General features: G+C 43.7%; 1 protein-coding gene across 1 annotated transcript in view; it reads left to right on the forward strand.

Annotated features, from left to right (window-relative positions):
• The window catches only part of LOC128735295 (uncharacterized), a 30045-nt gene that overhangs the window by 14092 nt on the left and 681 nt on the right, over positions 1–15272 (forward strand). The gene's annotated exons all lie outside the window — the stretch shown is intronic.

Raw genomic sequence — 15272 nt, forward strand, 5'->3', positions numbered from 1 at the left:
ACATACGATTGTTTCCAGCAGTTTGGGAATACGCCTGTAGCTAAGGATAAGTTAAATACTGTTGCAAGAGGTGTCGCAAGTGTCTCCATGCAGCGTTTCAGAATGACTGACGGGATACCGTCAGGGCCGTGTCCCTTAGATGATTTTAAGGCTTTTCGAGCTGATATAAGCATGTCAACGGAGATAACAAACGGCAATGCGGGTGCAGAAAGTCGGGGAACGTTTCCGGTAGCGACAATTACATCCTGCGGTTCGAGACGTTCATTTGTGAACACGTTACTAAAATGAGAACGAAACAAGTCTGCGATGTCAGCAGTGGAGTCGGTTTCGAATAAACCATTGGACATCATAGAAGGCAACCCTGACTCTTTCCGTTGCTCATTCACGTGGCGCCAGAAGCTTCTGGGGTTTGCCTTGAGGCGGCGTTGCAGATTGTTCTGGTACGCGTTATACAGGCGTTATCCAGTTGCTTTGCCGTTTTTCAGCTCTCTCGCTGCTTTCCTAACCTCGTCCAAAGTTGGTGGATCCACAGCTTGTCCATCATCCTCGATCGTTATCCTGTTTCTGTTGACCGCTCCATCTTATTCACCATTCAACAATGCATCGAAATGTTGTTTCCAACGCCTAGCCACCTCCTTGTCGTTGCACATAACAGCAGTTGGCACGGTCCGGTTGCTGATTCCGATGATTGTATTAAAGAAGCTTCTCGTATCGTGCCTCTCGAAGCAATTCTCCGCCTTCGCAAGAATGCGATCCCAGTGCAGACGTTGCTTACGACGGTGAACTCTCTTTTCGGCAGCTCTAGCAGCTCGATACCTCTCTGCTCTGGCGTGTCACGGTTGCAGCCAATATGTGACTTCTGGCTCGATTCTTCTCATCAGTCACTCGCTGGCGCTCTGCGTCAAACCACTCACCGGAAGTAGTACTGATCGCATCGTGCATGTGTCTCCACTGTTCGTTCAGGTTCACCGATCCGCTCATCAGTTTTCTGAAAGTACTCTGCAGCAACTCCTTCCGCTGATAACCGCCGAATGTTCAGTCGTATCTTTCTCGTTGGTTTCGATGTGAATACGTTGGACAACCGGGCGCGGATCTTGCTTACTACGGGATAGTGGTTCGAGTCGACGTTTGGTCCCCGGAAGGATCGAACGTCTGCGACATCAGAAAAGTGCCGGCCACCAACTAGAACGTGGTCGATCTAAGAGCAGACCTCTCCATTAGGGTGTTTCCACGTGTGCTTCCGAATGTTCCATCGTGCAAAATGGGTACTACAGATAACCATTCCTCTGGCTGCAGCGAAGTTGATTAACCTCAGGTCATTGTCAATTGCGGTAGGATGGAGGCTTTCTCTACCAATAACGGGACGAAAGGACTCTTCACGTCCGACTTGTGCATTTGTATCCCCGATGACTACTTTTTTATGTCATGTCTTGGGCATTCTCCACATGCTCTGTCGAGAAGATCATAGAATACCTCTTTTACATCATCGGGTTTGTCGTTCGTCGGTGCGTACACATTTATAAGATTGTAGTTAAACAAAGAATTTGCCCTTAATTCTCAACACGCATAGACGGTCATTGATGGGCATCCACCTAATGAAATCGTTGTTTCAGTTCAACGGCATGGCTCCGGCATGTATGATAGGTATTATGCACATTAAACAGATTGTCATTACTGCGTAAAACCTCTTTGACAGACAAAAGTAATTAAATTGCATTTTTCTTCATTTCATATTCCTGGCATATTAGCCAATTCTTCATTTATAGGCAGATCATCATTCGTGTCCTTAACTGTCTCAGATGTGACTGGCAAAGCAAAGATGGATTACTTTTACATCCGATTCGATTTATACAGCAGCTATGATGTTATCTTCGCCCGATCTACTGTTGGAATTTATCAGGTGTGATAAAAGATCAACATTCATCAGGATCGTAACGTACTTACTTACTTCTTACTTCGAGCCGCGTATAGCTGGTGTGGCGCTTGCCTTATCAGCAATTTCTTTCTACACTCTTAAATGAGTCTACCTGTAAATTGGTCGGATTTAGTTAAAGTTAGGTTGAAACTACTCAAAATGCCCTTAAAGTGTACAAACTCAGATTTTGAGTAGTTTTTCAACCAAAAAATTGGTAGTAGGAACTTAAAATTGCGTTATTTGTCATAGAGAATAATTCAATTATCGGTAGCAAGTAGCCAAAATTGGTTGAAATTTTTACCCAAAGTTTGAGTTTGTACACTTTAAGGGCATTTTGAGTACTTTCAACCTAGCTTTAACTAAATCCGACCTATTTACAGGTGGAATCATTTAAGAGTGTACTTTGCTCGGTTCTTGGATATTCGTCGCCAAATCGTTGAGCGTCTCGAATCTCGACACACGCAAGTCGGCTTCAACCTGCTCGAGCCTTCTAGCACGTTGGGCCCCTCTATTTGTAGTGTCGTTGGGGTTCTTGAAGAAAACGGACTACATAGTCATCCGGCATCCTTACAACGGATCCAAAAAGTGTCTGCAGATCGTGGTTTATAACCTACGGCACTGTCCGCTTTCTGTTTGTACTCCGTCAAAAATAGTCTGCAACACCTTTTTAGTGTCAGGTTTGTGCACCAGCGTATGCTCTTTGGTCGGAGCGCCTTGCGGAGGAAAAAATCGGCTCGACATCCAGCTGAAACTCATTGCTCGTATTGCTGGGGGTTACTAGAGATCCTAAATATATGAACTCATTGACCACTTCCAGTTCATCGCCATCAATAGCCACTGTCCGTAAGAGGCGAACATTGTATTCTCTGGAGCCTCTTCCTACCATACATTTGGTTTTTGACGCATTTATTTGTAACCTATTCTTCCCAGATTCCGTTTTAGTCTGACGTAGATTGCCTTCTCCATTCCAAGGTTTGATTTCTAAGTCGTCTGTGAAGGCTAGGTGTTGGCTGCTTTTGCTGAAGATGGTTCTTCTCGTTTCGACTACCGCTCGGCGGTAGTCACACCTTCAATAGCGATGTTGAATAACATTCAAGACAGTCCATCCCCTTGCCGCAATGCTCTGCATCCATGATTCGAAAGGACTTGAGGGTACCCCCGAAACACGCACGTAGCACATCACTCGCCCCAGACTAGCTTTGATCAGCCGCGTCAGTTTTACGGAAAACCATTTTCGTGCATTATTTACCATAGCTGTTCGCGCTCGACTGTATCATATACTGCCTTGCATTCTACGAACGTATGATGCATGGAAACATACTCCTGACATTTCTGGAGCATTTTTCGGAGTGGAAATTTGATCCCAGTAGCACGGGCATCCGTAAAACCCGCTTTGTACTGCCTTTCGAATTATCTTGTTATTGGAGATACATGGAGTAACAAAATCTGGGAGAGCACCTAGTACGCGGCTCTGTTTAGCGTAATGCCGCGGTAATTACAGCAATCGAGCCGATTGCACTTTTTATAGATGGGACAAACCGCACCTTCCATCCATTCCTTCGGTAGCTGCTCCTCCTCCCAATTCTTGAAATTATCCAGTGAAGTGCCATTGTTAGTGGTTCTTTACAATTTTTGTAGAGTTCTGCCGGAGTCGGTCCTCTCCATTTTTTTTACTACGACCAGCATTTTGATCTATTGTGATCTTATCCAAGTGCTGATCCGCACTTCGTTGTTATTGCAGTATCGCTATAGAGTGAGTGAACTGCTTATTATTCGTGCTTAACGTGTCGGTGTGTTTTCACTCTGTTTTCCCTCTACGCTTCTTACTACTTTTCAACCAATCTAGCTCTAGAGCCAAGAGGTGCGGAGACTAGTTATAATTTGTCCTTGGACAAGAGGCTTCATTCGCACCTCGAGCAAGTATCATTCTTATAACCAGCCCCGGCTAAAGGCTTCATGGTCGGTAAAGCAGAGCTCAGCACAGAGTGAGGGTGTGTATGTGTGTATGTATGTGTTCCTTACTACTTATGCATTACCAATCTCGTTCCTAGAACCAGGAAGCGGAACAAGCTATAATTTGCCCTTGAACAAGAGGCTTCATTCGCACCTCAAGCAAGTACCATTCTTATAACTTGCCCTGGCAAGAGGCTTTCATTGTCTTCATTACTTGTGGCATTCCCCGTCAAACCAACCATTTCGTGCACTCTAGGTTTCTTCACCTAGCACCGCGGTTGCGGCCTCATTGACGGCCGAGCACCTATCTCCACAAAGCTACGCACGTCGGCATACGTAGGTCTAGACACTAGCTACTTTGTCGCGAGGTGTATAACGGCGATAAGTTTGGGCATGGCGCCGTAGAGCGCGTAATTGATAATGTTCGGAAAAAACCGACCATCGATGAGAATATGTCGATTTGGTACAATGTTCCTTGATGAGGTGATCTCCAGGTGGCTTTACGGATATCTCTGCTGGAAAAGAAAGTGCTTCCGATCACCTGGCCATGCGGATCGTAACGTGTCACCAACAAATCGGAGAGGATAGCCTTAAAGTGTTGGAAGAATCGCTGGCAATCGGTCGTCAAATCTCAATAAGCATCCTTCTACGTCAGATGTACTAGTAGAGGCTTTCATCTATCCGTACTAATTGATATGTATTGACATAGCTATGCGACGTCTTTTGAAGCTGGTATATTACTGTCCGTCTTCTCAGGATCAGGATAAAAACCATCTTTGTCGATTATGTGATCAAGTTATTTGATTTGTGGTAAAGAAAAACAGCACATTTCGACGCATGTGTGTAATCCGTAGTCTTGAATTCGATCGAGGCGGTGCAAAGTGATGTGATCACGCTCTTACTTACTTAAGTGGCTTGTCGCCTTGAGACAAAGCCTGTTGAACAAGGTTTCTCTAATTAACTCGGTTGTGGGCTACCGCTCTCCAATTTCTTAGACACCGAGTACTCTTCCTCAGATCTCGCTCCACCTGGTCTAACCATCCTGCTCGCTGCGCTCCTGGTCGTCTTGTTCCTACCGGATTTGAGGCAAACATCATCTTTGCAGGGTAGTTCTCCGGCATTCCAGCCCAGCTTTAGCCACCTTTTGGATACTGGGTTTGTCATAGAACTTTGCGAGTTCATGGTTCATCCTCCGTTCCATATTCCGTTTTCCTGTACGCCGCAGAAGGTCGTTCAGTTCTTAACAGTTAGCACACGTCGTTCGATAACTCCGAGCACACGCAGGTCCTCTTCGAGCATTGTCCATGTTTGATGCCCATAGAGAACAACCGGTCTAATAAGCGTCTTGTACAGGGTACTCTTTGTACGGGAACTTAGTCTGCTCGACCGCAATAATATCCATATGTCATCGGCAAAGCAGACGAATTGACTAGATCTTTTGAAGATCGTGCCCCGCATATTGATATCCTCTCGGTTCATAACACCTTGTAGCGCAATGTTGAACAGCAGGCATAAGAGACCATCACCTTGACGAAACCCTCTCTTTAATTCGAATGACCTTGACAATCCACCCGAAATCCGAACACAGCACTGTGTACCATCCATCGTAGATTGAATCAGTTTGATGAGCTTCCTGGGAAAACTAGTCCTTACCGGTCGATGGTATCATATGCGGCTTAAAATTCAACGAACAAATCACGCTCTACTCGAGGGTTTTCAGCAGTTATGAAGTCATCAGGACACGGCATAATTTTTGGATGCCGGCGCCATACTGTCGACGACCCTTTGGAAAGCACCAGGTGCGAACTTGACTCCAAGCGGCGGTTGTATTGGAACAAACTTTGACGAGTGTTGGCGGTCGGCAATTTACGACTTCCACTAAGAGGTATACTGCTGGGGGGCTCCCTAGTTGCAAGGTTAGCGAGTCTGCTTTGACATGCGAGTAGTCGTGGATTCAAATCTTAGTAGCATGGTTAGCATGGTTTATTCTCAGGCCACTCATTGACATTTCTTCATGGTGAATTCTAATTTCCCCCAACGAAGCCTCTTGACAGTGCCAAAGTTACTTTTTATAGTTTTTTTTTCCATGTGTGGACTCATTACTGCGACCAGTATAGTTGATCTATTGTAATATCGCCCGGGTGTTTGCTGTATGACCTGCACTGCATTTCTTTTTGCTATAATCGCTATTGAGTGAGCGATATGCTTATTAAATTTATGCGTGCTTGTGTGTGTTGGGGTTTACCCTTCCTTCAAAGCTTGATCTACTTTACCCACTTATTCCTCGCTGCCAGCACTATCCCATATTACAGCCGTCCCTGGCGAGGACTCATTCGTACCTCTGACCAGTACACTTAACTATAGGAGGGACATTTGCACTGTCAGGAGGCTTCAGTGGGTAAATATAGAATTCAGCACGAAGGAAGGGTAAATTGGAGGGGCCTGAGAATAAACCCATGCTAAAGTCACTTTGACATCGAATGGCTTGATTCTACTAAGATTCGAACCCACGACCACTCACTTGTCAAAGCAGACTCGGTAACCTTGCGGCTACGGGGCCCCCCTACTTTTTATAGTTGACTGTACTGATCAGTGAAACGTAATGAGTCCTCGCTAAGGACGGCCATAATTGGAAATAGTACTGACAATAAGGAACCAGCGGGTAAAGCCGATCAAACTTTGAAGGAAGGGTAAACCCCATTACACACAAGCACGCATAAAATTAATAAGCCTATCGCTCACTCAATAGCGATTATAGCCAAAAGAATTCGCATCTGTCGATCCTTCGAAGAGAGGCGTAGGCCACCGGCCTCTTCGGACAGTAAAACGAACGTGACTAGGACTGAGATACAGCGATCAAGGAAACTTTGAAGAACTTCCGGATGGTTGGATCGCAACCGCTCTATCAGAAGCAAATAAGCCACAGAAGGGCTAAGGTCCTAAGTTTATATTTGAATGTCTACGTTTAAATTGCTTGAATTTCAACTGAGAACAGAGTTGGTAAACAGTATAAAAATAGAAACGAGAACGCAATTTTTGACAGCGCAAATAACGTATTTGGAAGACTGGAGTAAACAAAAAATGATAACTCAATGAAACCGAAGCTAAAAGTACTATGCAATCAAGTGAACTATTGCTAGAATTTTCGACGAAATTTCACGTTTACCCAAGTAGCACACTTAGGGTTGCAGAAACTTATTTACAACTAAAATTAGTCATGATTCGGTTACCACAACTGGTTTGTAACAAAACAAGTCTGCTAGTAGGATACCTGTATATCCTACATGGAACAAAAAGCCTAAACTGACGTAATCTATACTGATCTGAAAGCAGCGTTCGATCATATAGACTATAAATACTATTGCAAAAAAAATTCACCATTCGGTGTATCTCGAAATTGCACGGAATGACGCAGTTCCTATTTTGACAGCCGAGTTCTACGTATGTAGCTTCGCTCCTGTTTTTTTCTTCACCAGTTTACCAACTGCTCGGGTGTTCCTCAAGGCAGCAACATGGCACCTCTTCTGTTTGTGTTATTTTTCAACAATATTGCTACACTACCTAGAGTTGTATGCAAGCTGATGTATAAATATGACCTGAATTATATTCAGTGATTCGATCTACAAATGACTGAGACCGGCTGCAGAAGCTCTAGGATTTTTTTGTCGATTGGTGCAGGTAAAATTCCAATGTGTACCTAGCCCTAAAACGATTATACGAAAGGGTGATGTAGCACTATGTCGTAGAATACACGTTACATTGATAACATGTTTCACTCGATGAAGTATTACTTTATGTCAGATCATTAGATCAAAGACTAATGCAAACTGCATTTCTGGCATGTGTATATTTATGAGTATCTGTGAGTACCATTGCCTCCCGCTTGGCTCACTACAACTGTGAGCAAGTGTGCTACAGATACCACGCGTGAGGTACCGACCTTTGTTTGTTGCTTGTTGCTGAGTGAATTAGCCAATATGCCGTCCCAAAAGGCACATAATTATCATGGCATACAAGCTTGAAGTAATGTTTCAAACCAAATCGGGCCTTTTAAAGGCCACCAAGTAATAACTGCAGATAGAATTGAATTTTCTTGAATTGAATGATTGGTGATGATTTCGCATTTTGACAATTTGACATTTGACAACATTCGGAAGCAAGCCGGGAACCACCTTTATGGAGGAGCCTGCAGTCAGATCGGACACGTTGTGGTCTGTCTGGACTTTTCGGATCCCATAGACTTCCTGCGACCAAATATCCACTCCTGGCGACTACTATCTCGTAGTAAGCAAGATTCACGCAGGGTTGTTCAACGTCCAAAGAATCCAACGGGGAAGTTACGGTTGAACATTCGGCGGTTACCAGCGAGAAAGTAGTTGCTCCAGAGTGCTCTCGAAAAGCTGATGAGCGGTGACTGGGTTGTATTCACAATGCGATCAATACTACAGCGCGAGAAGTACTGAGGACTACTATTGCGGCCACTTTCAGTGAGTGGTTTGACGCAGAACGTCAGTGAGTTTTTGAGGAGAGCTTTTTGGAAGAAGGAAACGAACGGCTGTAGTATGCAAATCATCAGATTGTACTAGAGGTATAGAGCGTGGAGAAACTACTTACGAATTGATTGGAAAGTCTCATATGCCCTATTGTCAAAAAAGAGCATCGAATGCAGCGATTAACTGGGTATAATTCACCTCAACTCGGCATACAAAATTCACTCTCACATCCTGTGTCATAGACTGAGACCGTTGCAGCAATTCTTTGTTAGTGGATATGGTTTTCGAGAGAAACGCTTCACGACGGAATGTTCACCTTGTGACAGGATCTTCGATAAATTCTAAGAATTCAATTTGCAAACTCACCGTTTGTTTATAGACTTCAAAGTGACGTGCAATTCAGTTAAACGAAATGAGTTGAGGCGGATTATGCTTGGACACGGTTTTCCAACAAAAACGATTAGGTTGATACTTGTTACCCTTGGTGGTTCAGAGTAAAGCGTCAGAATAACGGGTAAGATGTCGTACTCTTTTGTGAAATTGAAATCTTCTAAAGTTTGCGGACGACTTCGATGTTAATCACTGACCTGTAGATGATAGGCATATACGCATCTTTAGGAGGAAACTGCTTGGATAGGATAGGTTTATCATAAACTGTACCAAAACGAAGTTCGTGGTGGCTGGTAGAGAGCGTGGTAGCCTTTCGGTTGTTGAAACTGCCGAGATACTTTTGAAGTGGTCGATAAATTTGTCTACCTTGGTGCGTTAGTAATATGCGACAACAACGGAAGCCGTGAAGTAAAAAAGGCGAATTGCGGCTGTCAATAGGGCCTTCTACGAATTGCGTAGCTGAGGTCCCGTAGTCTGCAAATCAATACAAAAATCGTACTCTATAGACGATAATTCTCCCGGTTGTACTCTATTGCCATAGACGGTGTGAAAGTGAGCGTACGATTCTGTGATCAATTTTTGGTGCAAGAAGTGAAGCACGGGCGCTTGAATCACTAGCTACACCAAGTGTATAAATATGCAGATATTTTGAAGCGATTGAAACATGGTAGACAACAGTGAGCTGTGCATGTAGTAAGAATGCCGAACGAGCGACCAGTATAACAAATATGCAGCAGAGAACCCAATAGAAACCGACAATTTCGAGATACACCTTTTACTCGCGTTGAATGGGGGTTATTGACAAGGATACTAGAACAGCAGATGAAGGTGATTGGAGAAGAAATTAGCCTTAGAAAAAAGTAACGCTAAGTACAGTAAAGTCGCTCTTTACGCGATTTGTTTTTCTTGATTACTCGAAGACGGTGCAACATATTGACTTGATTCCAATCACGTTTTGCGTTTTAGACCAAACCAAACCAAAAATAATTAATATAAATAAAGAAGCGTTTTTGCAAATACTCTTACAAAACCAGCCGAATGAATTTTATATTATTATCAATTATCTATTTATATAAGAGGCTCATGTCTGTACCGAAAACCAGGTTTCTGACAGGACGTCATAAGGGGCTTATGGGTAACTAAAAACAGGCCCCTGACAGGACGTCATGCTTTCGTAGCAATGGGTTGTATTCTCAGTCGCCTGACTGGTCGACTGCTGGACTGCTCGATTACTCAACTGGTTAACTAGACTGCTCGACTGGATTGGTCGATTAGATTGCTCCATTTAAATACTCGACTGGACTGTTTAACTGAACTGCTCGACTCAACTGTTCGATTCGACGCTCGACTCAACTGCTCGATTCAACTGCTTGATTCCACTGCTCGACTGGAGTATCATATACTGCCTTGCATTCTACGAACGTATGATGCATGGAAACATACTCCTGACATTTCTGGAGCATTTTTCGGAGTGGAAATTTGATCCCAGTAGCACGGGCATCCGTAAAACCCGCTTTGTACTGCCTTTCGAATTATCTTGTTATTGGAGATACATGGAGTAACAAAATCTGGGAGAGCACCTAGTACGCGGCTCTGTTTAGCGTAATGCCGCGGTAATTACAGCAATCGAGCCGATTGCACTTTTTATAGATGGGACAAACCGCACCTTCCATCCATTCCTTCGGTAGCTGCTCCTCCTCCCAATTCTTGAAATTATCCAGTGAAGTGCCATTGTTAGTGGTTCTTTACAATTTTTGTAGAGTTCTGCCGGAGTCGGTCCTCTCCATTTTTTTTACTACGACCAGCATTTTGATCTATTGTGATCTTATCCAAGTGCTGATCCGCACTTCGTTGTTATTGCAGTATCGCTATAGAGTGAGTGAACTGCTTATTATTCGTGCTTAACGTGTCGGTGTGTTTTCACTCTGTTTTCCCTCTACGCTTCTTACTACTTTTCAACCAATCTAGCTCTAGAGCCAAGAGGTGCGGAGACTAGTTATAATTTGTCCTTGGACAAGAGGCTTCATTCGCACCTCGAGCAAGTATCATTCTTATAACCAGCCCCGGCTAAAGGCTTCATGGTCGGTAAAGCAGAGCTCAGCACAGAGTGAGGGTGTGTATGTGTGTATGTATGTGTTCCTTACTACTTATGCATTACCAATCTCGTTCCTAGAACCAGGAAGCGGAACAAGCTATAATTTGCCCTTGAACAAGAGGCTTCATTCGCACCTCAAGCAAGTACCATTCTTATAACTTGCCCTGGCAAGAGGCTTTCATTGTCTTCATTACTTGTGGCATTCCCCGTCAAACCAACCATTTCGTGCACTCTAGGTTTCTTCACCTAGCACCGCGGTTGCGGCCTCATTGACGGCCGAGCACCTATCTCCACAAAGCTACGCACGTCGGCATACGTAGGTCTAGACACTAGCTACTTTGTCGCGAGGTGTATAACGGCGATAAGTTTGGGCATGGCGCCGTAGAGCGCGTAATTGATAATGTTCGGAAAAAACCGACCATCGATGAGAATATGTCGATTTGGTACAATGTTCCTTGATGAGGTGATCTCCAGGTGGCTTTACGGATATCTCTGCTGGAAAAGAAAGTGCTTCCGATCACCTGGCCATGCGGATCGTAACGTGTCACCAACAAATCGGAGAGGATAGCCTTAAAGTGTTGGAAGAATCGCTGGCAATCGGTCGTCAAATCTCAATAAGCATCCTTCTACGTCAGATGTACTAGTAGAGGCTTTCATCTATCCGTACTAATTGATATGTATTGACATAGCTATGCGACGTCTTTTGAAGCTGGTATATTACTGTCCGTCTTCTCAGGATCAGGATAAAAACCATCTTTGTCGATTATGTGATCAAGTTATTTGATTTGTGGTAAAGAAAAACAGCACATTTCGACGCATGTGTGTAATCCGTAGTCTTGAATTCGATCGAGGCGGTGCAAAGTGATGTGATCACGCTCTTACTTACTTAAGTGGCTTGTCGCCTTGAGACAAAGCCTGTTGAACAAGGTTTCTCTAATTAACTCGGTTGTGGGCTACCGCTCTCCAATTTCTTAGACACCGAGTACTCTTCCTCAGATCTCGCTCCACCTGGTCTAACCATCCTGCTCGCTGCGCTCCTGGTCGTCTTGTTCCTACCGGATTTGAGGCAAACATCATCTTTGCAGGGTAGTTCTCCGGCATTCCAGCCCAGCTTTAGCCACCTTTTGGATACTGGGTTTGTCATAGAACTTTGCGAGTTCATGGTTCATCCTCCGTTCCATATTCCGTTTTCCTGTACGCCGCAGAAGGTCGTTCAGTTCTTAACAGTTAGCACACGTCGTTCGATAACTCCGAGCACACGCAGGTCCTCTTCGAGCATTGTCCATGTTTGATGCCCATAGAGAACAACCGGTCTAATAAGCGTCTTGTACAGGGTACTCTTTGTACGGGAACTTAGTCTGCTCGACCGCAATAATATCCATATGTCATCGGCAAAGCAGACGAATTGACTAGATCTTTTGAAGATCGTGCCCCGCATATTGATATCCTCTCGGTTCATAACACCTTGTAGCGCAATGTTGAACAGCAGGCATAAGAGACCATCACCTTGACGAAACCCTCTCTTTAATTCGAATGACCTTGACAATCCACCCGAAATCCGAACACAGCACTGTGTACCATCCATCGTAGATTGAATCAGTTTGATGAGCTTCCTGGGAAAACTAGTCCTTACCGGTCGATGGTATCATATGCGGCTTAAAATTCAACGAACAAATCACGCTCTACTCGAGGGTTTTCAGCAGTTATGAAGTCATCAGGACACGGCATAATTTTTGGATGCCGGCGCCATACTGTCGACGACCCTTTGGAAAGCACCAGGTGCGAACTTGACTCCAAGCGGCGGTTGTATTGGAACAAACTTTGACGAGTGTTGGCGGTCGGCAATTTACGACTTCCACTAAGAGGTATACTGCTGGGGGGCTCCCTAGTTGCAAGGTTAGCGAGTCTGCTTTGACATGCGAGTAGTCGTGGATTCAAATCTTAGTAGCATGGTTAGCATGGTTTATTCTCAGGCCACTCATTGACATTTCTTCATGGTGAATTCTAATTTCCCCCAACGAAGCCTCTTGACAGTGCCAAAGTTACTTTTTATAGTTTTTTTTTCCATGTGTGGACTCATTACTGCGACCAGTATAGTTGATCTATTGTAATATCGCCCGGGTGTTTGCTGTATGACCTGCACTGCATTTCTTTTTGCTATAATCGCTATTGAGTGAGCGATATGCTTATTAAATTTATGCGTGCTTGTGTGTGTTGGGGTTTACCCTTCCTTCAAAGCTTGATCTACTTTACCCACTTATTCCTCGCTGCCAGCACTATCCCATATTACAGCCGTCCCTGGCGAGGACTCATTCGTACCTCTGACCAGTACACTTAACTATAGGAGGGACATTTGCACTGTCAGGAGGCTTCAGTGGGTAAATATAGAATTCAGCACGAAGGAAGGGTAAATTGGAGGGGCCTGAGAATAAACCCATGCTAAAGTCACTTTGACATCGAATGGCTTGATTCTACTAAGATTCGAACCCACGACCACTCACTTGTCAAAGCAGACTCGGTAACCTTGCGGCTACGGGGCCCCCCTACTTTTTATAGTTGACTGTACTGATCAGTGAAACGTAATGAGTCCTCGCTAAGGACGGCCATAATTGGAAATAGTACTGACAATAAGGAACCAGCGGGTAAAGCCGATCAAACTTTGAAGGAAGGGTAAACCCCATTACACACAAGCACGCATAAAATTAATAAGCCTATCGCTCACTCAATAGCGATTATAGCCAAAAGAATTCGCATCTGTCGATCCTTCGAAGAGAGGCGTAGGCCACCGGCCTCTTCGGACAGTAAAACGAACGTGACTAGGACTGAGATACAGCGATCAAGGAAACTTTGAAGAACTTCCGGATGGTTGGATCGCAACCGCTCTATCAGAAGCAAATAAGCCACAGAAGGGCTAAGGTCCTAAGTTTATATTTGAATGTCTACGTTTAAATTGCTTGAATTTCAACTGAGAACAGAGTTGGCCAACTACCAATAGGAATTAACATGTCTATTTCTGGGCCAGTTACTCCTGCTTCGACTTGATTGGTCATTTTTGAACCAACAGCCGAGCCTGGACGAAGTTTTGGATCACCATAACCCCAAGAATCCCGCCTAGGCCCAAATACCTGGACGAAGTTTTGGATCACCATAACCCCAAGAATCACGCCTAGGCCCAAATACACGAAATATTCGATTGAAGTTGTAGTTTTTGTCCATCCAATCTTCATTATTGATTACAAAAGGTTAATACTAATAGTTTTTAGAACTCTGAGATGACCTGTGAGATCACGTTTAAAGAGGTTCATGGATCTTTTGATCCTCTTTGCAGCTGATGCAAAGGAAGCATATATAGAGTAAAGCATCCAATGCCTTTGATGGTGTACTTCTCATTACACTTGTTCTTAAGCGCTTTCTAGCTTTTTTGGGAAGTCTTCTCTTTCTGTTTTGACCAACCAGAACCAACATAAAAAATTAATGTTGGGGCACTGCCTATCACACCATGACGAGATCAAATTTAAAGCAATTTGCATTCGGTCTGCGATGATGGAATCTTGTGAGCACCATTTCCCTGCTCAAACGCTGATAGATGAGCTTCCAAGGTTTGCTGATTATCTCTCTTTTTGATAGCGTTTCGCGAATCCAGTAGGTGATGGCTATATCGAAACCATGTTTTGTCAAAGCCATGATCATTGAATTATGAGATGAATTGTCAAATGCGCCTTCTATGTCAAGAAAGGCAACTTGTAAAATTTCTTTCGCTCCAAAGGGATTTTCTAGTTTTCTTGCTACCGTTTGTACTGCTGTTATTGATGATTTGCCTTCTTATTATGCAAATTGATATTTGCTCAGTGGATTTAATGCTAAATAAGATGACTTTTTATATTCATCAATTATTTTTTCTATTATTTTTAACAAAACAGACGATAAGCTTACCAGCCTGAAGCATTTCGGTGAAGTTTTGTCCTTCTTATACTTGACCTCTGTACTTGTCGTCTTGCTGCTCCTATATGGCCTAGTATTAGGCTTGATTGAAAGAGATTTGTTAGAATAGGTGTTAAAAATGCCTTCCCCTAGTACAGGAAAAATTCCATCCCTACCTGGTGATTTGAAGGGTTGAAAAGTGTTAACCACCCATTTAGCTTTGCTCTTCGCAAGATTTTTTTTTTTTGGAAAAATGGGCAAGCATTTTTCATGTTTTATATAACCCAGTCATTTCATCCACTACATGAATGTCTGTCCTGGTTTCAAGATCAACAGTTCTCAATGCCGGTGTAGCTTGGTCTTCAGTTGAGTTAGTGATTTAACAGGAAAAATGTGTTCTCATCATTAACTCTAACGTTTTAGTTGAGTTAGTAAAAGAGCCGTCCTCCTTTTTCAAAGTACCTATCCCATTAGAATGATATTTAACGAAGATTTTCTGCAATCT

Source organism: Sabethes cyaneus, chromosome 2 (genome assembly GCF_943734655.1).
Source record: "Sabethes cyaneus chromosome 2, idSabCyanKW18_F2, whole genome shotgun sequence".
NCBI lineage: Eukaryota > Metazoa > Arthropoda > Insecta > Diptera > Culicidae > Sabethes > Sabethes cyaneus.